This window comes from Oxyura jamaicensis, chromosome 4 (assembly GCF_011077185.1).
Source record: "Oxyura jamaicensis isolate SHBP4307 breed ruddy duck chromosome 4, BPBGC_Ojam_1.0, whole genome shotgun sequence".
Lineage (NCBI taxonomy): Eukaryota > Metazoa > Chordata > Aves > Anseriformes > Anatidae > Oxyura > Oxyura jamaicensis.
In genome coordinates this window covers 33,324,581-33,351,201 of record NC_048896.1, presented here as the reverse complement: position 1 = coordinate 33,351,201, position 26,621 = coordinate 33,324,581, and the positions used below count along the sequence as shown (strand labels likewise).

At 35.8% G+C, this 26,621-nt stretch overlaps 1 pseudogene; it reads right to left on the bottom strand.

The window, feature by feature from the left end:
- Positions 1-1,783: 1,783 nt before the first annotated feature.
- LOC118166277 lies at positions 1,784-3,034 on the bottom strand (annotated as a pseudogene).
- Positions 3,035-26,621: the final 23,587 nt, after the last annotated feature.

Genomic DNA, 26,621 nt, shown 5'->3' with positions numbered 1-26,621 from the left:
CTCTCTTATGACCAGTGATAGGACCCAAGACAATGGCACAAAGCTAAGTCAAGGGAGGTTCAAGCTGGATGTTAGGAAAAGGTTCTTAACCAAAAGGGTGTTTGGGCACTGGAACAGGCTCCCCAAGGAACTGGTCACAGCACCAAGTCTGCTAGAGTTCAAGAAGTATTCAAATAACAAACATAAATGGTTTGATTTTTGACGGTCTTGTGTGTAGCAGGAGCTGAACTCTTGTGGATTTTTTCTAGCTCAGGATATTCTATAATTGATTCTACTAATCAGCAAAGTAACTTCAGTCCTCTCAAGCCCCAGGAATATATTCTACTTTGGCTCTTTAGCCCTGGAGCTTGAACAAAAGTAGTATGAAGTCAAGGTTTTACAGAATTAAGCTGGGCGTTAAGTAACACCTAGTGATATGCATTTTAAATTGTCATCTATCAGGTTTTCAAACCATTTGAGATATTGTTTTCATGGACAAAGTAAAGGTTTTCTGCAGATTAGCAGACTGGAAATAATCAATTGTAAATTAAACTCCTGTAAGATTTCAAATTTTTGAGATTTTCCTCACACAGTGACAATTAGGGTAACTCCAAAGTTGTGAGTTATTCTACCTGAAATTGTTTTTCAGGAATCTGGAGCTGATGATACTTTTCTAATACAGGCTACTACAAGTGCTTAGAAGTTTTGAGAAGATGACAATGGAGAGCTCACACTATTATGGATTTTATTTGTATGTAGAACAAGTTGATTTCTGTAAAGCTTTAATTCTTTGCCAGTTATGAAGCTTAGCATTGTTTAGTGTCATCACCAGCTGTAAAGGAAGAAATGCAAAGACAATAGTTTTTACTAATCACATTTTTTCCAAGCAGTAGCCTTCTCCCCACCACCCCCCCGACTGATACTTCTAATCTCTTCAACACTGATAGACAATAAAGAAGATAGACAATAAAGCTTACTAAGAAAATTACTACATTTATTATGCACACTTTAGTTTTGATATTAAAAATAAAAATGCATATTTTACAGAATATTTTAAAGTTTACTTTTTTAGAGCAATGTCTTTTTTTTTCTTTAAATATACATAACATTTTAAAAAGCGTTTTAAAGAAGCATGTTGAATTTCATCTTCAAATGACATCTCCAAAAGCTTTTTCACAGATTCCTTTTTTTTATTTTTTTTTCCCCATGGCAGTCAGAACTTGAAACCCTAGGCTGTGAAGATGACACTTTGCTTTAAAGCCTGCAAAGAAAATTCTCTAATAGCAATCCCTAGAGCCTCATTTATAAGTGTTGGTGACAACATTTATAAATGTTGGTCTAGAAGGAACGATCAGGTTGCATTTCCCAAACAGATTTTAATAGTTTCAGAGACTTAAGCACCAAGAGGAGCAATGAGACAGCAAGAATCAGCTAATTGACAGGAGGGAGAGAAAACAGGGTACTCATGAATTGCGAGAAACACTCTTAAAACTAAAAATTGGCTTAGAATATCAACAATACCTACATTTTCCACAGAGGAACTCTTGAAAATCAAAATAAAAATCAAACCGCTAAAATCATGTTAATGTTGCATTGAAAATTTAGCTTTTATGCTTGTACTGTGTTACAACCTGTAAAGTTGTTCTTGCAGTCTACTTGGAAAAAGAGTGCCATGGACTCTGATACTAACTTTAAATAAGTAACATACTAAGTAACAAGTTCCTGAAGAGTAAACAGATTTTCTTTTTTCAGACAGCATTAAATTTTCTTCAAGCACTAAGTACCATTATAAGTATTATTGACCTGTTATCCCTGTCCTCTATTTAAGCTCTTGCTGTTCTTCCTCTTCCTCCTCCTGTTCTTCTTCCTCTTCCCCTTCATCATCACTCAAAGATCCCAGCACAGCTGCCACATTGAAGCCTTCAAGGATCTCCCGCAGTTGCTCACATCACTCTTCTCCTAGGCAGTTACCATTGAGATCCAACTTCTCCAACTCTGCCTTATCTTCAATAGCTTCAGCAAGTCAGAGTAGCCTCTTGTTTGATCTCACAGAAGGACAAATTCAGTTCCTATAATTTATGAAGCCCTTCTTTAACAGCACTGCAACAGCAACAGGACCCTTTGAATGCACCAGGCAGTCTCCAAAGTTGATCATTTCAATCTGCTGTAGTGACTTCTGTGTCCCTGCCATGGCCACAGCTCCTTTCTCTGTGAAGGTGTTGTTCAAATTTAAAACCTTAAACAGTGAGTTGATAGCAAAGGTCTGGGCAAGTGCAGTAATGCCAGGATGATTGATTCCATTCTGTGGCATATGGACCACTTCCAGAATTCCAGTGATCCCAAAAGCTTCAGCTGGGGCAGTGGCGCCATCATTCTCCAGACGATTTCTGCCAGCCACAAATATTTTCAAAGCAAGAGGCTTGCCCTGGGCACTTGATTTCCTGTGACACTCTTTTAGAGCAGCTGCCAATATCTTGCCACCACCAATGCCCATGCCACAGTTATTGAGCTTGAGTTCCTGCAGGGTGTAACATGCAGGGCTCTTCAGCAGTGCCTCAAAGCCACGCACTCCATCTGGCCCAAAGGCATTTTCACTCAGGTCAAGATCCACCAGCTGGGCTCCAGCAGTGATGAGCACGTCCCCCAAAGTGATCAAAGCAGGAGGCATCTCATATCTTAGCCACCCAGTGAACATGTCACTCCAATAACACCTCTTGAGCTCTGATTTCTTCTCCAGGGCTTTGGCAATAACCTTTGCTGCTTCCACATCCACCGTGTTGCCTTCCAGGCACAGTGCTTCCAGGCCATCAAATTCCTCAATTTTTTTGATCACTTCTTCGGCATCTTCAACTGTATTCAGCTTAAGGCTCTGGCCTTTGAAGCTCAACTGACCACCACCCACTTTGGTTTTGGCAAGTGACTCTGCTAGCTTGGTGATGCCTTCAGATGCCATTTTTTCTGCTTTCCCAATGTTAAGAGCAAAGCTCTCCCCACTGCCACTTCTTCCATGAGAAAAGCTCTGCACGCCGCCGGCCCAGGCTCCCTCACACCGCTGCTGCCGAAGGGTGGAGGATGGTAGGCAGGGGGAGGCAGAGGCACTGATGTGGCCTCACCTCGAGTACTGTGTGCAGTTCTGGGCACCACAGTACACAAAGAACATTAAACTGTTGGAGAGTGTCCAGAGGAGGGTGACGAAGATGGTAAAGGGCCTAGAGGAGAAGACATATGAGGAGCGGCTGAGGTCACTGGGCCTGTTCAGCCTGGAGAAGAGGAGGCTGAGGGGGGACTTCATCACAGTCTACAATTTCCTCACGAGGGGGAGTGGAAAGGCGGGTGACCTACTCTCCATAATCACCAGCGATAGGACCCACGGGAATGGCGTTAAGCTGAGGCAGGGGAAGTTTAGGCCAGACATCAGGAAGAAGTTCTTCACCGAGAGGGTGGTTGCACACTGGAACAGGCTCCCTGGTGAAGTAGTCACCGCACCAAGCCTGTCTGAATTTAAGAAGCAATTGGACTGCGCACTTAGTCACATGGTCTAAAATTTTGGGTAGACCTGTGCAGTGCCAGAAGTTGAATTTCATGATCCTTATGGGTCCCTTCCAACTCAGGATATTCTATGATTCTATGACCTGTACAGCTATATTTTCACCCCTTCATCCCCTTTCATCTCTCAAGGCTATTATAACTTTGATCTACAGTCTACATAATTAGCTGACACAAACATATTTACAGCTTGAATAAATCTGTTCTCTGTACTTTAAGCAACATATAACTTCACTAAATTTTTTGCAGCTTGAAAAACAGATGCCAAATATGTTTGTCTTATAAATATCATTGAGTTTTGTCATTCTCTTTGCTGATCACTTTACCTATAGTCTGTAGGAAAGTGACAATTATTTTACCCATAAGTTGTTTCATTGAAATAGATTAAGGAGAATGCATGCAAGTTCCTCAATGAAGAAATTAAGTTCCAGGAGAGTTCAGTGGTTCAGAATTTAAGCCAGAAACCTAAACTATTTCCCAACTTCACCTATGGTTGAGTAATGGGACTGAAAAGCATAGTCCAGTGAGGATGTAGCTTTTTATTTTACGTATATAAGGTGAAAAAGCTACGTAAAATGCATTATTATGCACCATCCTGGTGCTTCTATTCACTCTATACTGACAAAGAGAAGAATTTTTTTTTGATGAAACAAAAACAGAGAAACTCAAGAAAATCTAACTCAAAGCAAACAATACTTCTGACAGCAACATCAAAAGACACCTTATTAACATCTAGAAAATATATTGCAACTATTCAATTATAGGTGAGTTGTACAGGTAAGTCACTCGATTTTATAATTGTTACCTTTCTATAACATTATATTTATACACCTGCACTACAAATTTGAACATAAAATTCAGTCTGTATTCAGTATCACAGGAAGAAATTAAAGCCTAATTCCAAATTGTGACAGAATAATCTTTAATTCCTCATTTGTTTTTTGTTTAATTGCTAGATATGAAGAACTCCTACACTGTCAGTTGCTTGCTTAAAAAAGTTAGTGAAGAATGATTTTTTATGAAAATTTATATTCTACAATCATATTTTTTTCCTTACCATAGTAATAAAATACTTCTAATATTTTGAATTTTCCCCTCGTGATCCAATATACAAAGTGTAGTAAATAATATTCCAGTGTTTATTTCTAGGCTCTAATAATATAATTAAATAGACCTAATGCCTAAGCACCAAAAATTTGTAAATTAAACAAAGGGGTTGATGCTTAATTCAAAGACTTATAAAGCCTTTTTTTTTAAAAAAAAAAAAAGATAAAAGGTCCTTTTACATTTATATATAAAGTTTAATAGAGGTTTTAAAAAGTCCTTGCAGAAAACAAACGAACAAAAAAAGATGTAGAACATAAACAGAAAACAGCTAGCAAAATAGATCATTTGGACCAAAACTTACATGGAGAAAGAGGTCTTCATCTGCATAAAAATATACAAAAAGCTGAGTGTTTTGAAAGACAATAAAAACTCAAAAACAAAGTATCTAGAATGTGAACATAAAGATTCCCTATGCAATTAAATAGCTTCCTATATACCCAGAGTCCTCAAAATAGTTACATGAATAAGTTAAACCAGATAGCTGGACTAGACAAGATAATGAAACCAGATATGTAATAAAGTAACGGAATATGTTTTCATGTCACTGGGACAGGTAAATTTAAAGACTGAACACATGGCAGGGAACATTGTAACTTTTCCAAGTGTAACCTAAATAAAAATGCACTAGAAGCAAGACAGTATTAATTTTCACTATCATGGAAATATTTAAAATGCATCCAAGTATTCTCATCTATTGAATTAATCAGTTGACGGAACTATCTGATCACAAAACTGACGTACGTAAAAATTAGTGGAGATACTACCAAATAAATAAGTGTTAAACTTACAATAGCAGTAAGGACTGAGTCTGCAGAATGAAAAATGAGTGAAAGAACTACTGGTTTTGCTGCACCAAGCTTACTGAAAGAACATCAGTGGACAATGAAAATTAGGAATGTAACACACACATTGAGTGGAAGTGCAAATTAAAGGCATGCTGTGTTTCTTCCAGCCTTGAATTGCATTCATTTTAATTTTGCAAAATGCTTTCTACCACTTTTGTTTTGAAATGGGTGGTCTAAGAAGAGTCAGTTTAAGTACCCAAGGGAAAAAAACAAACAAACAAACAAACACTTGCCATCTGTGTAGGAAGTTATTCTAACAGCACAAGGTTAATCTGCTTTAATCACCTTTACCAACACAGAAATACCCAGGCCAGCATGAGATTTCCAGTGCTGAAAGTTCAAACTTTAAGGAGCATACAAGAAAAGAAGTAAACTAAACACCTTTTTTTCTTTTTTCTTAAATTTTAGACTATTTTTCATTTTCTGTATTAATTGCCTTCCCCTCTCATACCACATCTAGCAAATACTGTGTTGCTAGTTACTAATGAGAAGGTGAGAAAGCAAGCTCTTGCAAGAGCTCCCTGGCAGAACAAAGCTTGGTGGAGCCACCATGGAATCTGCATTTGTCTCATTAATGTCTTCCATTAGTTTTGTTACTGTCATTCAACTAGTCACATTTCAGGATATTCATCCTATTTTCCTATTTTTCCATAAATACCTCCCCACATCAGGAGTTTCAGCTTATTCTACCACCAAACTTAAAAAAAATAGCTAAAAGCTGTAGGGATGTTAGGAAACACATTGAAAATCTGAGGTCATAATTTCTTCACATAACCATAACCTAATGGAAATATTTTTTTTGGTGCTAATCTTAACCTGAATCATATTTCTAGTTTTACAGGCAATATTAATAAAAGTTGTAATATGTGAATAACCAATAAGTTTAGGGTAAGAGATGACACATGGCACCTATACCATAGCTGTCTCAAACCTAAGCATCTAAGCACAAAGTAACAAACCAGCTAATGTGAATTTAAATTATTCACGTAAATTTCACTGAATGTATTTGCATCTTGTTTCAAAAGATAGAGTTCATATATCAAATGCCCTTAGATTATAAACTCAATTATGTAAGTATCTACATTTGTGCCATCGAAAGCATTTCCACGTGGTAAATATTACTTACTCCCCCTACCATCTTAAGCATTCCACTCTGTGAAGCATAAAAATAGGAACTCAACCCTTGTAATGATGAAATTGATCGGTTTGAGCCTCTTTACATATAAGCAGAAAAAATCATCTTCATCTAATACATAAAAATTATACTAACATTCTAGACAGTATTGTTGTCCTCAAAATTTTACTTAATACAAAGCAGGAGATAAGTCAAAATGCAATTGAGCAGTGATATTTGAAATCTATTGTTGTTTCATCATAATTTACATCTTTCACAAAGTTAGACATGCTTTAGTACTTTGCTAGTGTCACACCTGGCAGTTAACTGAGTGTTAGTTCACAAGTACAATGTCTGATCTTGAGACCATATGTTTTAGAACTCTGAGATCTAAGACGACATACATTTGAGAAATTAGAACAGAAGTGTTTATTATATCCTTAATTTTAAAAGGTTTTAGTTATTGCCCTCACTACCATGGCTGTTTTCATATTTTTTTCCCTGCTGGAAAATGTTATTAGCTTCACAGGACTGCCATCAGATTGTGTAGAGTTATGACCTGCATATAACAACCCATTAAACCTCATTTTACTCTGTATTGAATACAGTGACTAGTATTTGTCTAATTCTTTCTTTTTGTACATTAACCCTATGTTTCCTGAAAACAAGAGATCAAGAATCCACAGCTTTGTATATTTCACTCTACTGGTGATCTCTATAGAGGCAAGATTTATATCAAATCTATTCTATTCACTGATGGTAATAGAAAAGGTATGCCATAAGGTTTTTTATTTTCATCTTTTTATCTTTTTATCTTTTTTTTTTTTTTGGAAACAAAGATACAAAAAACATCAAGGAAGTACATAAGTGAAGAGGAAAGTAAAAACCAAAAGCTGTATCATCAGCAAAACAGAGTCATTAAGTACATGAAAGGATATTTGTTCCACTAAAAAAGCATCTCTAAGTGAATGAAACAATGCTTTTAAATTAAAAAAGTTTAAGGGAAGGAAAAATGTATTAGATGCTACTTTAAAAGGGAAAAGTCTTTGAAACTTATGTTAGAAACTACTTAGTGGAGTAGATTAAGTAACATGATGCAAGAAGCATAAAGGAAGAGGGCATCTACTGAGGCTTCATTAAAGAAAATATACAGGAAGTTAGCCTGATTAAAGAGAAGCCTCTGTGATTTAGCAGCTTTTATTTTAATTTTGGTTTATGTCATCTCTCTATATTGTTAGATGCTCTACTCCTGTTCAATGTTTTGCATAACTGGAGTAGTCCCACATACCCTACTGAACTCTCTTTTGATAAGGTATGAAGGATACCACCTACTTTGCTCTAAGTACCTTAGCTAGCACAGCTGAAAAGCACAAACACAGACACTACCTTCTTTCTGTTCCTCTTCAGTGGAATTTAAGAGTTAGTTAAATGTTATTTTATTTATGTTATAAAAAGTCATAAATACTATATATAAATGGTATATAGTAACCATCCTCCTCTTTCTGGACCCCTTCCTTCCCTTTATAAAAGCTCAATTAATTTATGGGCTAACTTCCTGTACAGGGTGTACCTTTTGTCTAAGTTGTTAACTGCTTGATGTCAACGTAATCTGTACTTTTGAACAGAAGAGTCTGAGCAACTGCTAATTTCTGTAGACTACTTATAGGTCAGTTCTCCCCCTCCATCATACATGAACATGCTGAAAACAAAAAACTAGGCCATATTTTCATGAGACTCCTAGACACCCTGGAGCTGGACTCGATGATTCTTGTGGGTCCCTTCCAACTCAGATATTCTAAGTTACAGTATTGTTTCTCTACAGATTAGAAAAATCAATATCTTAACAGTTTCATAAAAGAAAAATGTTCTATGAATAAGATGAGATTTCCCCAAAGCTAGCTGAAGTATCTGCTGTCTCTTTTACAGAGAATATGATTTAAATGTACTGCAGGTAGATTTTGAAACAACAATGGAGTGAAAATGTCTTTTAGTGCAGACTTCATCCTTATGAATCTTCCACACTTTTTCTTCACAAAAAAATGTTATCACTAGGGCATCTACATTGGACATTATTCCCACTGATCTCAGAAAAACTCTTGCATTTAGAATGTATGGAAGTGCTTACAGGCTTTGCTGAATGGAGGCATTAAAGGCTCAGAGTAGCAACAACATGGTAGCTAACAGCAAGAGCAACTTTTTAATCCTGGTAGTTTCCAATGGTTTAAACAGAGATAGAGAGAACTTGATTCTGTAGTTCGGAAGAAATTATTGCAAACAATAAGGAATAGAATTAGATATTTTATGAAATGAAAACCACCTTCATTGTCACCATAGTTAAAAAAAAAATCTTTAACTCAATGTTTCAAGTCACCCTCCTGAGAGAGTAAATTTTTTTACTGTTATACTAAAAAAAAATAAAAATGAAGTTTCAAAAAAAAAGTCAATATTTGTCTACAGATGTAGTGAAGTCAACCAGTATATATTCTGAAATAATCACTGAGCCATGAAATTAACAATTGATCCAGTACCTTGGACATTTTATCTTCCTAATTTCAAGATTATTTTTTTTTAATAAAGCTTCATCAATAGAACAATCCAAATCAACAGAAAAAGGAGACCAAAATTTTACATATTTCAAAAGTAATTATTACCAAGGAAAAATAACTTTAGATTTCTTTTATCTGAGCAGCAGTTGGCTACGTTACAATTTCCATGTGGAAGTTTAAAAAGAAAAACCTTTCTGGTGATGACAGAACTTCTGTTAAGAGCACTATATAAACTTCAAGAATTCATCTGGACTATGTGAAAGGAGTAGAAGAAAAATGAAAAAAAAGCTACTCAACAGTACTTTTATATGTTTTTAAGGAAGAATAAAGTGAGTACAGTTGTTAATTACAACCATGTATCTATTTTGTTTAGACAATATTTTTATCATGATGGTATATTCACAGTAGGCACACTATCATAAAAAATCTGTTGTTGCAATTCTCCTACAACTGGAAAGAGATATGAAAAATGAATCATTATACCACTCTGCTTAACTGCAGCCTCTAACATAACTAAATCAATACCGATACATAAAGCTTTCTCCAAATATTGAGACTGACGCTATAACACACATAGGAGCTGGCAACTAGCTGAAACCTGTCCAGATAGTTACCAGCACCTCCAGATAAAGTCTCAGCTCCTATGACCTTATCAGTTTCGCACTATGAAAAGCACACTGCATAGCTGCACTTGTTTTAATCATTTTGCTTCCTGTGAACTGTGTCTTACCCATCAGAAGCTTGTGTGTGTGTAGATTCTCTACTTAAAAAAAAATTAAATATTTATTAGACCTTTTGTGCCCATAAGGTATCTTTCATCCAGCCACACTAGAAATCCCAAGTATGTTGTTTACAACACACCAGAGCTTACCCTGACTAGTATTCTGTCTGTCCTGCTCGTAGCTGCAATTTGTCAGTGTGTGTATTTGGGGGGAAGGAGGGGATATGTGCACAGACGTAAACACAAAGATCATGTCCTGTAACTGCCAATGGTTCTAATGCTGATGTAAGAAAGTTTCTCTCATATCATTTTCAGATGAGGAAAAAAAAAAAAAAAACATACTGATTTCCCCTCTAGCTGCTATTGTAATACACCTCCTTTGTTAATATGTTTGTTAATGACTAAGTCTCCAACTTCTAATTGTGGTAGGCAGTAAAAAGAAAAAATATATTTATTGGATTATAAAGGCTAACCTACTATTCAAGCTATATCAAGCTATTTTAGTCTGACTAGATCAAGCTATTTTAGTCTGACCTCTTCCAAATCTAAGAAAGAGACCTCATTATCAGACTTCAGGTTAGGGCTATGTACATCAGGATAACTTCCTTTAGACTAAGACTTTGTGGGATTGTCAGAGCAGTAGCATGATGGTACTTGGCAGATCCATTAAAACAAAAGGCTCAGTGGTATATATGTTATATAACATTGTTCCTTTAATAGTTGCTGTCATAAGATAGGAAACTCTCCCTTTATCACAGTCTATTTTAAGACATTGTTTCCACTTGAAATGATATTGAGAAGGACTATACTTGCCTGAGGTGATATGAATACATTATCTCACAGTAGCATGAAGAGAAATGTATGGCACCTTTGAGAGAAATACTCCTCTGCAATTAGATGGTATAAACAAGAGATGCAAAGCCAATGAGCTGCAGAATTCTAAGAGAAGTGTGTAAAAATTCAAAGTAAAGAGCCAGATAGGTTAGGTTTGAATGGGGATGGTGGGAGAGTCAGATAGACCAAAGGAGGAAGGGTGTACAAATAGTGAGATCTTCAAAGAGACCAGAGCTCAGTAAATCCAGAATAAAAGCAGTCTCCAAGAATAAAGTTTATTAAAAATGTATATGACCTGCAAAATTAATACCAAATAGAGAAAGGAACATGTACAAGGATCATTTGTTTTTCAGAAACTATAACAGAGGATCTCCCAGTTCTGCATAAGTACTTCATGTGAATAAAAATGCTACGTTTTTTAGAAGAGGAGAAATAACAGTATGCAGTCATTCTCTTCACATTTCTCCAATTTTACAGAATTTACTGAAGATTACAACAGGATTAAGGAGGGGAAAAAAAGACTTGGAGAGGTTAGACTCAGAATACTTGAGAGCTTAATAATTAGGACAATTCTTTGGGTATTTGCACAACTTAAACCCAAGAGACAAGAATTTGAAACCAATCCTGAGTGCTTAACAACTACTGTCGCAATTAGTAAAGAAAAATGGCCAGCATTTATGCACTTTATTTTTGATCTTCATATGAAACATTTTTGGGGAAAGTGTTGCTTTATTTTAGTACCTCGAGATCTGCAATAAAGCTTTTGCCATTAAACAGCTTTGGCTGTTGTTCTTAAACAATTATAAAGCCTCCCTCTCTGTCTAAGCTTCTTGAATTAGCCATGACTTTAGTCAAAAACAAACAAACTACAGCACGGAAAAGGGATATCTAGTCCCCAGTTCATACCGTCCCCCCAAAATAGAACACAGCTTTTTCTAAAGTGAAAGTAAAAAAAATAAAAACCTAGAAAACAAGCAAATATTTACTTAGAGTCTCAGTGGAAATGAAACAAGAACACCTAGCTTGACTCACAAGTCTGAGCTTAACTCTAACATGTATATGAGCGATTTTCTACTGCAATGAGATCTCTTCAACTCTAGTCTTTAATCTGTGGTCATCTCTGAAATACATCCTTTGAGACAATCTAAGGAAATACCTCAGAAAAGGACTGAATAGTATCACCCCAATATAAATAAACAATTTCACTGCAGGCCAACAATACTAATATGTCCGTGTCATTGATGGACATATAGAATATCAAGTCATAGTATCTTCACAAAGACTTCTTTCTTCATCATTTTTTTTTTTTTTTTTACCTTTTACAACCTCACAGGTAGTGCTCATAGGTAGACACAAACTGTAATGTAATTTGAATAATACTATGGAAAAACCCCACAATCTTCACTTTGTGTTAGTAAAAGCTCATATCAATTATTATTTATAAGATTACCTGCAGCAGGTTCTGCTTTTAATCTGTTTTGCAGATCGGATGAGCTTGGATCGCCTGCAGAACGGGAACTACTGAATCTCAGCTACAAGTATTTGGGGGTGGTCTCTTCACTTGTAACTGTGGTTAAATCAGAAGTTATGATCTGGGAGTTAAAAAAAAGTTAGGTCATGTCTATTGCTTTGTGTGTGTGAGAGAGTGCTTTTGTTTTATATATAAAGCTGGAAACATCCAATTTCAACAATCTTCTGATAAAACAGATATGTTTCCATTATAAACTTTCTAAGGGCTTCTTGAGGAGGCCTGAGTTTAGGGGGCATGCTAAAATGAAAACACAGATCAAAAATCCAGGAACACGCCAGCAAATCAACATGACAATTCATAACTGCTGACTGATGGAAATCAGGAAATCTTAGCTCATGTATTGCTTATTTTAAAGTAAATGAGTTCTAGAGAAGGGTACATTCAGGTATAAGACTTCTGAAGAGAATATTTGCTTAAGAGAATATATGCTGCTATAGGCAAAGAAGAACTGAAAATTCAAGTTAAAACATACTGATGTTCTTTTAACACTTAAAATAATCATCTCATCTGTTGGAAGGCAGCAATTTTTGGACACCAGTATTAAGGAAATGAAGGATGAGGTAACAGCTATCCTGTGTAAGCTATTTGCATATAGCATGGATCTGGTCTAAGGCCACATTCAAACAGAGGAAAATACTATTGGACTTGAGGTTCATCTAAGATTTTCATAGATCACCATAAAATAACAGCAGTACTTAAATTGACCACACAATGTAAGTTTAGTTCTGAAGTATTTATGACAGATGAATGAAAAGAGTTGAAGTGTAATGAAGCAATTGTTCCAACTCAAACTACCTTGTAGATTAGCATAAAAACAAAATCCAACAGAATTTATGCTTCTAAGTATTTCACAGGGAAAGGAGAGAAAGACTTAACTTTTCTTTTTGTATTGTTAACAGCAGTCTCCCAACCCTGACTACTTAGCAACAAGGCAAGGCAAGCTTTTCTCTTGGGACATCATTGTTGCATATATGTTCCAGATTTGCATATATGTTCCAGATAAGGGAAGAGAACAAGTTGTTTGGAAGTCTACTGCTCCTTCCCTTTCAAAACATAATAAAACAGCCTAGAAAAAGAGATACTGAAATCTTTACCCGTAAAGGATGTCCTTAGTTTTCATTTAAGATATGCATATTCAGGATTAATGCAACAAGAGTGGTTTAGAAGCCCAAAAAACATTAAACATTCAAACATTCAAAAAGCTCTAAGCAAGTTATGGATTTCTAAATGACTCATATATGTTTTTCTGAGCCAGAAGGAAACAGTTTCACAATGTGTTTTTGAATATAGAATTTAATCTCCATCATGCATACAAAAAAAAAAAACCTTAAAGTTTTTAGATCGTTGTACTAATACTTCACACCAATATTTTCCAATAGGTTCTACTGAGAGAGACTATGACAACTGAAGTTTCAAATAAGAAGGCAAATAAAATCTGTTACCATCCAAAGGAGGAAAAAATAGCTAAAATGAGCAGCTTTAAAGCTCAAGAGAAAGAACAGATTCTTCTCCTCTTAAAATGGCAAACATACATCACTGTAGTGTCTATCTAATCTCCTTCTGAAGTCTATTTAGTTATTTGTTGAGTCACAGCCAGCACGTGTAAAATTTATATTAAAAAACCTTTGAGACATTTTTCTACTTCTAGGTTTACAGATGTTCATCATCCAACAAGATTAAGAAGCAGCTCACTAAATCACCACAGAAAAAGAACAGAAACATTCATTTCAAAAGGTCTGACAGTACAAAACCATTTAGAAAAATCATAGCTAGTACTCACTGTCAAGCCACCTTACATTTGTGTCCTACTCCTCCTAACTTCTGAAATTGTAGACAAACTCAGTACTAGATTTTTAAACTAGTCTCATCATTTCAATATATTAAACTTGGCTCATAATCTACCACTTTTGTAAGAGACCTCATAGTAGTTTTTAACTCTTCCGTTTTGGACACAAGGTGTCGAATTTTGGCATCATTCTACAACAAAACACATTACATTGTTGAAATTTCAGCTTTTGCATGTAAGGCTCTAATAACTTAGAAAATAGCTCAATGTAAATTTCTTGTCAGTGAAAAATGCTTTAAGTAAATTAATTCGTGGTATATGATCCTTACTTAAATCCCCATGCCTTTACTTTTTAACTACATTTTCCAAAAAAAAAAAAAAAAACTGTGCTGGCAGCTTTGCAGTTGAATGTGTTTAACTAGCTTGTAACACATGAACATAACTAAGACATAAGAGCTATGTAATTAGGTTGCATCAATATTTTTCAGCAGAGCTGTAAAATACCTACAACCAGCTGAAAATAGTTTTAATTAGCATGGCACATGTATCACAATGCCATAAAATGCCAGAACTGTTGTTTTACTTAAGCAAGTTCAATTAAAAACAAATACACACATCCTTACTGTTACCTCTCTCATACACCAAACAGCAGATACTGAAATCTAGCTTGTTTTCCCTTAAGAAACTTACTCATTGAACTTGTTTAATGCCACTGAGACCATAAGCATTTTCAATTTAATTAACATAGCATATAAATTCTTGAAGTTACTTGAAGTTTGAGTCATCCCAAGTCAAATTCCTGAATTATGCTGGGTCTAATTCACAGCCAGTAATGTGCTACAAGTGCCTGCCCACAGGTGTTTTTGCCCACAATGATTGTTAAATTACAGGTGGAAATCATAAAAGATATCAGGTTAGAGAGATCTTGCATCAGATACATATGCACAGGAGTAAGAAAGAATTAATTTCACAAATGGGAAAGCTAGTCCAAGCATTTCCACAGAACAGAACAAAACTTAAAGAAAAAAGTTAAAGATGAACACACTTGGTGTGGAGTTGATAGAAAGGTAAAGGGAGAGAGATGTTAGTGACTTATCAAGAGAAAATAGAAACTAACATGACACTGGGGAAGCAGCTCTCCTCTGCTCTTCCAAGTGGTCCTGGGCTTGTTTACTGATTGTTTTCTTGAAGAGTTATTCTGACCACTTCTCAGAATAGAAAAAAATAATTTAAAAACTTATTCTCCTAAAAATCCCTACCAGTAATAATTTAATAAAATTCAAAGCCACATCAGGGCTGAACAGCCATTAAATTCAAGGAAAACAGCTGATTTCTGGTAGACCATACATCATATTAGAAAGCAGTGCTTAGGGAAGCAAAAATGCATATGATGATACTATAAATACAAGAAGAAAGAAAAATATTATGAGAATTCAGAAATGTGGATAAGAAATAAAAGTGTGAGGATATAATGCCCTTCATATTACTAAACCATGGAGCAACACAGCAAAAGAAAGTTATGTCTTCCCACTTTATTCTTCCCCCCCCCCCCCCAACATTTCTTCTGCCAAAGAGCATTATGTGGATGTAAGATGTATTCCCCCATTAGATACTTTGCAGAAAAAAAATGATTTAGGCCATCACTGAAGTTCACTTTCCTGTGTCCTGGTGGTTTTTGTTGTTTTAATAAAGCAGAAGCTTGTTTTCCATTGCTAATACAAGCCCATCAGAATTTTTCTTATTTTCTCTTTGTAATCCAATATGCAACAGACCTACTGTTTTCATAGTAAATTTTATGCAAGTAAAATGAAGAGAAATTGGGTGCCAGAAGACTTTTTATATTCCCCCTGCCTGACAGTAGCCTTCTAGTTCCTACTTGTCTAATAAATCCAATGGGGATTACAAATAGAACTGAGAAAGTCCACGTTCCTAATGTAAATTTGAACACCTAATATTTAACCTTAGTCTTATCATACTCACTTCTATTAGTCTTGCATTAAATTAAGCTACTGATAGCAACAAATAAAGTTGGAAGCAAACAATAAGACAGAACAGAACTAAAACTAGTTTTCCATTTCCCAAGTGACCTTCCTAACCACGGGGAGGATTGGAGGAATCTTCACTCATTAAATAAAAATAGGACCAAGAATCAGAGATGCTCATCTCCAAGGTTAATTATTTCTGTGTATTTACCTAAGATCACTGGATAATTTCAGTGGTAGAAACAGATGCTCACAGAACTAGGTGAATTTTGCATGTCACAAGCTCAGTCTGATGAGACCAAATCCTTTTTGGATCTGACCCACTATGCCATTAAATTCTGAAAATACTTGTCCTGGTTTCAGTTAGGACAGTTATTTTTCCTCCTAGTAGCTGGTAGTGTGCTATGTTTTGGATTAAGATAAGAGTGCTGATAACATGCTGATGTTTTAATTGTTGCAGAGCACTGCTTACACTAAGCCAAGGACTTTTCAGCTTCTTGCTCTGTCCTGCCAGTGGGCAGGCTGGGGGTGCAGCAAGAGCTGGGAGGGGACAGACCCAGGACAGCTGACCCAAACTGGCCAAAGGGGAATTCCATACCATCTGACGTCATGCTATATTGGTGTCAGAAGGGGGATGTGTGGTATTTAAACTGGATTAAACCACAACAATACTGAAAGTAGACATCCTTCCTCTCAAGCCCTCCCACCCCCAACCCAAGGGGGTCAGTGTTTTACAGTAAGCTCTAAATATGTTTACTTCATAAGACAGTAAAAGACTTACAAAAACAATTTAAACATGCTCTTTTGTAGTATGTACAAACCCACTCAAAACAGAGGTGATTGAAATGAATGTGGTTGTCTAAGATATCACTCAGGAGAGCAGTGAATAAACCTGAATCATTCTGAATTACTTGAGTAAAAGTGGCAATAAAAACAAGATAGATTTTTCACAACTGCGTTGTATTTTACATAATACTGCACTTCAAAGTTTTGGAATGATTGTGCTGAATTTACCTATGCTTGGCAAGATGATTTATGATTTTATATCATTATAAACCATTCAAAATTTGAATACATTTTGTACTGGGTAAAATTAAAACTAGTTTTAGTAGTGTAACCAAAATTGAATGGTTTAGCAGTTTAAGTGTACCAGATAAGATTATCTTAAATATAGGGAAATATTTCTATTTTCAAGTATATCCTAAGAACACAGATTATCAAATATGAATCAATACATCTGTCCCTCTATAAATTCTTAGAAGCAGGATGACTGCTTTCTGAAAACATTCTGGTAGAATACTTCCAGAACCCCTGTTGTCTGTGTTCCCTCCTGTCCTTTTCTCAGTAGTTCCTCAGGGCTTAGCAGTCTGATAATGTGTGTGTAATAAAAGATGTTATCTCTTCCCTTCCTTAAAGGAGATCTGTGCGCCAGGTATGTAGGTCTGTGTGCCCAATATATTGCTGTCCCAGACATTCCAACCTTCAACTCCCAAAGGTGTCTAGAAAGCTGAATATCCATCCATCAATATTATCACAAATTCCTATGGTTGTAGTCAGCACTAGGCAGCAGTTTAAGATATTATTCTTAACTGGAAGTGGGGAGATTATAAACATATAAGGTGGTTTTCTTGTTTGTTTCTGGCTTGAAATCTGATCTATTTTGATGAGACAAAATTGACCGATAATACCATTGGTATATTACCCTAGAGAAAATTTCTTCCTTGTTCATAAAGTCTATATGCAAAAATTGCTTTTCCTGTCCAATATTAATATCAGTCATGTGATCTGCCTTAAAGAGTTCATACTTCCAGTTGATATCTTCTCAAATGGTTAACTAGTCACTGAGTACTCAGAAGACAGAACTGTGATTGTGTTATACAAATGTATTTAAACTTCAATTTATTATTGATGTTTAATTATTTATCAGGAAGTCTTATAATTTCAGAGAATTAATAAATTCAACTGATTAAGCATCAGCTATTAAAATGTGATTAAGCCATGACTCAACATTGTGTCTCCCCCACACTATATATTTATTGTTGAACTTGACTTTTGGCTAGTGAACTAAAACTGAAAGGAATCAATTGCTTTCTCTATCTTATGCCTTTGTGCATACCACTGGAACTTCTAGGATATAGAACCAAAATCAGGTCAAATAAAGTTACACCTAAACCAACATTTACAAAGACATATTGCACAACACTTGAAATGCAGTAAAAACGATCTAAGCCAAGCTATCAGCTAGAAAGTTTAATTTTTCCTCACATTCCTCAAATCCCACAGGCTTATTTTTCCTGAAAGATTTTTTTAAGCTTAAAAACTGGTGTAATACTGCTGATCAGCACAGTGATTGATGTTAAGATTAAAGAAAAGCTTTATATATTTCATCATTTGTCTAAAAAATTGTATCATATTGGAACTTTGTCAGGAGAAAGACCAAACGTAAAGAAAAATTAGAAAGTACATTTTAGAGATTACGAGTCTCCCAAACTAGCACAGAATAGAAGAAAAAGATTCTTCTGAAAAAAGTGCTTTTAGTAGATTACTTATGTGTCAAGGAGTCAGCTACATGTATCTGCATAAAATGAGTCTCTATTTATTTTATGGAACTATATACCAAAGTATATACTTTTTTCTATATACTACTATATAACCACTATGCCCATACCCTCCCATGATCTGGGCACGCGATCTGGGCACCCAGAGCTGCCCACTGTAAACTGGAGCAGCAAGTTTCTCACCCAACCCACTCCCTCCCCCCTGACCTCCCCCCGCACACACACACTGGTTTTATTTGCCACTCACCTGTGCCTCTATTGTCAACATAGATTTTCTATCCATCATGTCCTCTCCATGGTCACATTGGTAAAACCCCTGTGTGCCATGGGTTGTGTTACCACTGCTGTCTTCCTTGCACAGGACAATGCTTACTACCGATACCCCCAACACTCATTTTTACAGGTGGGGAGAGAGATAAATTCTCTCTGCGCACCTCTTCCTAAAGTTTCTCTGCAGCTGAGGCACAGGCCTGTAGTGAAGAGGAGAGACTTTCTTCATACTGCCAGGTCTGTTTAGCTATTTCATCCACTGTGGGTTCTTCATGGTCTTTCCAGTGAATATGCCCCCTGCTCTAAATGCCTGCCCATGTCCTCCCACTCTTCCTGCCACACCTAACTATCCTGCCTCAGGACAGGATCTCTGGTTGACACTGAAGTATTTGGTTAACCTTAGACAAAATCTGAAGTGTATTCAGGAGACAGTATGATAAGAACCTGCTGGTCTGTTCTGGTCTGAACATGCCAAGGATAGGTGAAGTTTTGGAAAGCTATCATAACACTCCTGGAGGAGAAAAAAGGAAGAGTGAAAAATTGGGGAAAAAACACCTTCCCCTGACCCTACCTCAGATACTATTAACGGTTACATCTTTAACACTTTTTTTTTTTAATAGAGCCAATCTACAGAGGGGCCAGGGGGAAATGTCCAACAATATATATATATTTTTTCTCTTTAAAGTTATCTCCTTGAAGCTATAACTTCTGGTAATTTAAAGGCTTTTTACTTGCATGTCATGACAACAGTATTTCTTTTATGAACAGTGCATTCTCACCACTTCCACTTAGTGGAAGTAACAGTAATGCCACTAGTATCTGTTCAAATCTGTTTCTACTTACCAGAAGACATAATTTGAGTTCATATTAAGGCACCTTTTTCACACAGTCTGTTGTTCAATCTTTACAAATACTTAAGAACATTCTTCAAAGTCAAGCTTACCTGTAAGCACTTGAGCTTCTGAGGTGCCTTTTTTTGTTTCTTTCTTTCTTATTATTTTATTTTTAAGAGCTGGAAAAGGAGCTTAGAATCCACGTAAGTAATTTTACTGAAAACAGACAAGGTGAAGAAAGTACTCCAAATCCTCAACATTAAGCAACTGTAGAACCCAGGAACCCTTACCTGCCAGCTTCTGAGCTTGAGTCACTTCCAAACTACTTCACAATGAAGGCATACCACCAGGGTTTTACCGTATTGAGAAAACACCACCAATGTAGCTAGCTCATATAGACACTAAAACTATTTCACAGAGATAACAGAAAACATGAAGAAAAAGCAGCCTTCTGGTGAACACTAAGCCTCTTTCAGCACAGTAGAAAAACACTCCAGATAACCTGAGCCTCAGACTCCCCTGGGAAGACCATTCCTGACCCATCCTCATGCTTCCTATATAGCAAAGGTCAAATGATCCACACCTGGCAGATTTCACTTAACAAGGGTGGAGCCAAGAATATGGAATAGGCTCATCTACCTGGCTTCAGTCTTTTAAGGTCAAATGCTCCTTATCACTAATAGTAATAACCTGACAAGGGGCTTAGTGGTTAGAGTTGACCTAATGCATTAACTACAAAAGCTGCACAAGGTTCATATTTCTGTTAGTCATTCTGTGAGGAAAATTAGTACAGAACCTGTCAAAATAGATAGATAGATAGATAGATAAATAGATAAAAAAAATAAAAGAAAAAAAGAAAATGACCTTAAAGGCAAAATTCCTATCATAGATTTTCATCTGTCTGGTCATGAGAGATAAAGAATATAGCAATCAGAATTACCTTTCTTGACATTAATGTTATTTAAATTTTCTTTTCTGAGATCTCTTCTTTATGTAGGACTTTTTAAAATCTGTAATGGGAATCTGTGATGAAAAATGGGATTCCCATAAGGGGAGTGCAATCCCTCTCAAAATAAGAGAGTCTAGGGTACGTGACTGAGTACTGAAAATCTTAAGACTAGGCAGGACTGAAGTCAACTGAGAAGGGAGGATGAGTCTCTCTGGATGTTCAAGTAACAGAATAGAAACTCAGATTTTAGCCCTATGCAACTATTTTTAGAGAGAGTTCTTTTCAAGCCACGGACCATTTCAGCATCCTCAAAGCTAGAGAAAGAGTTGACTGCTCTGTCAAATTGTGTTCCTGGTGAAAAAATTCTGGGGACAGAATCTGGGGACTGAGTACTGCCCACTGCAATTTGGAGCAGCAATTTTCTTGCAGAACCCCTTTTCCCCCCCATTGTTTTTATTTGCAACTCACTTACCTGTGCCTCTAGTGTCGACAGAAAGATTGCAATAAGTTACACTGATGAAGTTTTTACTAGACTTGAGAAACCATTCTGGATTTTGATGGATTGTAAGAGTTATCTTTAAGTAGCTAGAACTCAAAAACAGTATTTGTACAGTACAACTTAAAATAGTATTTGCTTCTCTTTCTGTATATCTACAACATCAGGGTGGATAAGACTTGGTGGCGAACATTTCCATTTTTAATCTTCACTGGAGCAAGCGATAAAATCTCTAGTAAAATATTTGACCTAGCCTTGTAGCAAATCAGGTCAAAGGCAACACAGAGAAAAAGTGACATTGTCAGACTGACATACAAGCTGCATTTAATAACCCACATTATAGAGAAGTTCATCATGCTGTTGCTAGTCGCTTCAGATTATTTTGATGAATCTGAATAAAAGTAAATGCAAATACACTTATAGCTCTCCCATTTACTATAGCACAACCTATTGCATCCATACTTGGTTCCAGAGGCAGTTATCAACAATAGGAAATATGTATCCTAGACAGAAAGGTCAGGTTGGAGTTAGTAAGAAAACAATTCTCTTGGCTTCACAAGAGAGTATGGTAGGCACAAGAGTAAAATTTATATGAGCACTGCTACAAGTAATGACAGCATGAAGGTTTTCAGCATGAATAAAGTTGCTTGCATAAATACCATGGCAAAACAAACTTTCCTTTCAGCACCCCTGGACTTATTGATTTGTTTAGAATTATGTTCTGTTAAATTCAAAGTAATAGTTCTAATAACCATATACAAAATAAATGATTCTCTTTTCAACTCTTCTCACAGTTCCCTTCTGTGTTCCATCAAAGCAACATGAAATATGAGATATTCCATAAAAAATTATAAACATATCTGCAAGACACTTCTGGTTTACTTCTTGTCTGTTTCTAGAATAACTTGTGCTTATGTCTTTAGGTCATCTCACCAATATCTCAGTAATGCCATGTATTTCCTAAACGTCATCACACTGCTCAGAACAAGGAAAATCTTCCTGCAGATCTCCATCTCTTTTCATGGAGCACACTAATCAGCACATTACAAACCTGATAAAACACAAGTAAAATTCCTCTTTAAAATGAGTGTACTTAAAAAGAAACAATCAAGAAAATAATTTATTGTTTTATGTTTTATTTAACAGAAAAAAAAAATCTGTGTGGAAGATAACTGGTATATTAGCAATAATCACTTAATGATTGGTCTGACAATTTCATATCAACTTAATGGTAAAAACAAACATCTGATTCAAACTACAATACTGATATCACATTTTACTGTTATCCAAGGTACTTAGCAAAAAAATATTCCCCATCAAAATATAACCATCAAGATTAGAAAGCAGAGATTTAATTCCTCAACTTACTGCAGGAAGTGTGCTGTCATTGCTCTAGCTCATTGATTGTTGCTATTCACTTCCTTTTCTAGATACAAAATCAAGAGAGTTAATCAAGGGCCATTAGATCAGACATCTCCTGGAATCATAAAATAATGTGAGTTGGAAGGGATCAACAAGCATCATTGAGTCCAACATCTGAGTTCACACAGGACCACACAAAAATCAGACCACAGCTCTGTACTTTGCTTTTCTCCCTCTGACCTTAAGTGCTGCTGGTGGTTTTGTTAGTTTTAAATTAGTAGGTCAGTTTTGAAAACAGAAGATATTTATAAAGTGGAACAACCTTCTCCCCCAGATTGTAATCTAATGCAGCCAGCATACACACCATTCTCTCCTGTCCCCCTTCCCAAGCTGAAGGGACATTTGACTACCACTTAGAGCAAGCCACAAGTAGGCAAAAGTTTTGGTTTCTCTTCCAATACAGAAGTGATAACAGAGAAGCATTGCTAAAATTATGACAGAATATCAAATAGCCTTTTGCAAAGGGAGAAGTGCACAGGACACAACATAAATAGCACTGACTCCCTTAGGAAAATGGAAAGGCTATCCTATAATTGAAATACCTGGCAATTTCTGATTATGTTCCCCTGCTTATTGGATCTTTTGGGATTTCAGTTTTTGATACCATTTCTCACAGTATACTTCTGGACTAAGTATACAGCATACAAGTAAACAAGTACATAATAATGATGGGTGAACAATTGGCTGACAGGTTGCACTCAAAAGGTTATAGTAAACGAGGTTATATCAGATTCTGTTTTTTTGAAAATAATAATAATAATAATAAAGTTAATTTCAGCTAGTCTGCCTAACAGGGCAACACTGCCCTGCTTTTTCTGCACAAGTTTCAATTATCAGGGAAAAACTGAGTATCTGAAATAAAGATGCAGTTCAGTTCACTAAGTTTGCTGTTATAGACTTCACTCTACCACTGTTTTGTAAAATAGACTAATAGCAACACATCAAAAATATTTTTGAGAAGTTAATATTTATTTTTTTTCAATTATTACATGCAAAGGACAGTTCCAGTAACTAGACTACCTTAACTCTGGCACCTTCTAAAATATTAACATGTTAAGCATTTAAGTAGAGGAAAAATATATATATATATTAAATTAACATTTCCACCTGTTTAAATAAGGATAAAAATTTGTTTTTCTGTGCTGTTTACACATGGAAATGTTGGAACAAGAGGGAGTCCTGGTCATTACAGCTCAAGTCCAAAACAAGCCATGGACTGCATACTAGTTGGCAGTATTATCTGTAAAGCAGCCTGCAGCTGAAGTTCTATGGTGAATGAGAAGCCTTATTTCAGCAAAAGGCAACCTTAGGTTAAGGTCATTTGCAAAGCTTTATAAAGAGTTGCATATATAAAAAAACTGCCTGTGGGTTTAAAAACAAACAAACAAGAAACCATGCAAATACACATGTATCATATCCGATTCTGTGTACTGGAAATACTAAAAGAAATTAAATAAATATTTCCCCATTTACTATCCCACAGGCTAAACCTGATTTCAGGTTGGCCCTGATTGCATTAATTATTTCCAAAAATGGCAATATTTGAAGGCTTGTACATATTAGGCTGAACAGGGAGCACATTCTATTGTCAAAGCAAATGGGGAATAAATCCAGACAGAGGGAAAAACAAACAAAAAATCCATCTACATCTTTCCTTCTTTACTGTGGGCTTTGAAATTCTCTCTTCTTTCTTCCCTGCTTTCTCTTGGATTGATCTTTGAGGCTGTGAACAAATCTTAACCTTAAGATGTAAATGTAGTTTTCTTCTTTAATTAAATAAGACTTCCTTCAGTTACCAAGCAACAATGCAAACTTCTACAAAGAACGTATGTTGCAACAAAAACTTTCAGTTGTACTAAAAGCAAACAAAAACCCCACACTAGTAAAACACTTATGCATCTTTCAGTAATGTTCTTAAATGTTGCTAAACTAATCTCATTACCAACCTTCCAATGAAAACACTGTTCATTTGTTAGAATATCATCTCCTGGGGGAGAGATAGGAAAAAAGAAGCTTTAATGAATCACAAAAACAAAAAGATAACAAAACCATGATCACACAAAGCCTTTCCACTGGCTGTGAAAGAAGCTCCAAAATGATCTGTCTGATCATGAAATGAAATCTCTTTGAAATTCATTAAGTCAGACACTATCAGCCCAATATGGCAAATCTAACTCAGGCAAAACTGTCACTGACGTCAGTGAAAGCTTTGCCCTCATGAAAAAGTGAGAATGGATTTCACAACTGGAACCTAGTTGTGTTTCATTTCATTACCATCTTATTTCACAAGTGAAAAAAAAAAAAAAAAAAAAAAAAAGCCATTAATATCAAAATGATATTCTGTTACAAAAGGAAAACTGCACATCCACAGAACAAGCAGGGTATGAACCTCAGTAGAATTTTATTGTGGCCTTTATTTTAACTTTCCGTTAGATGTCAGAATGGTGCAGAAATCAACATATATTTTCTTTATGAGTGTTGGCTTCTCTCAAACTGATTTATGAAAACAAATCTGCTACTAGGAGTGCTGTAGAAGGTTTCAGGGAAGGTTTCAGGGAAAACACCAAGACACTAAAAAGGCTAAGGAAAATAGGAGAGAACAACAAGAAAAAAAAAACAGTGTAGGAGTGCTCAAGCATTCAAGAATTTCTAAAAATCTTACAAACACAGAAGAAGCTATCCCATTCACACTTGGGATGGGTGTAGAATAAATAAACATATTCCAGAAAGAAGTCTTTTTGGTTCAACTAATAGTTGGCATTAGAGTCCTTCATCTGTCTCTTGATTTTCAGGAATTCAGTCTTACATTTTCTCTTAACTAGCAGTTAGGCTTAATTATTTCAAAATTAACAGCTCTACAGGGATGCAATAGCACACTGTATGATAGTTTATAAGACCTTTTTATTAAAAGTAAGTCATTGCAAACCCGTTTTTGGTGAAAAATAGATATTAATATCTTTATTTTTGGAACTTAAGAGTTTCTGAAAGATTTATCTTAGAATTTGAAACTGCCAACAATTTAACTTGAAACTATTTAATTTTCTCTGTTTTCATTTACCAAAACCTGTCTCTTGATAAGAGCTCATAATGCAAGAATATTCACATGGAAGTTCAGAAGTAGATCAGATTTGAGTCTAGAATTACAAATTCCTCAAATCATGAGCAAAGAAATCATAGTCATGCAACATTAATGAAACCAAATTTAGAAAAAAGATCTTTAAAGTATTTTTATCTGTTTTCCTTGTGGGGGTGGGGGCAAACCTCCAAACCTCCAAACCTCAGTAGTATCTACCTTTAATATAATAGCTAGTTGCTCCTTAAAGAAATTTACTGTACTTCAGCTGAAAGAATTGAATTGTTCAGTTGGAAGGGACCTTCAAAGATCATCCAATCCAACTGCCTGAGTACTTCAGGGCTAACCAAATTTAGTTCATTTCTGTTACAACCTCAGAGCTGGAAACTGCCATAACACCTGCAATATGTGAAGATCTGTCAGTTTTGTTTATTTTACAAGTCTGATCTCATTTGCCATTCTGGTGGGAAGTGGTGTCTTCATCCACACACATTACAAAAAGATTGTTTCTGCTTACCATAGAAGATGTTTAGCCACTACCCCTTTAGCCACGAGACATCCTGCTGAAAACATTGGAAAAGTCATGTCAGATAACATCCCATCTATGTAAAGAGATTTTACAAATTCATAGCAGATTAACAGCTTTCCCTGTTAAAGTACTACTTCAAAATTGGCAGTTAGGCAACATGGTGTCAGCAATCTCAAGTGCAACACCATATGTCAGGACTCTGTTGGAATTAACAATAACAACAGATAAACGCTTGCAATCTCTAACATGCACAGGCTACGGAGTGCACAGGGAGTCACTATGCATGAATTCTTATAGGCTTTGAAGTATTCTCTCCAAGGACCTTGTGAAACTTTGCATTAAAAAACATTTACACCAACCTGGATGAAAACAAAACAAAAACAAGACAAACAAACAAACAACAACAACAACAACAAAACAGGGAAGGCACTTGGGTGTTTGCTTGCCCTTTTTTTTTTTTTTTTTTTTTTCCTCTACATCTCAGTTGAGAAGCTAATATA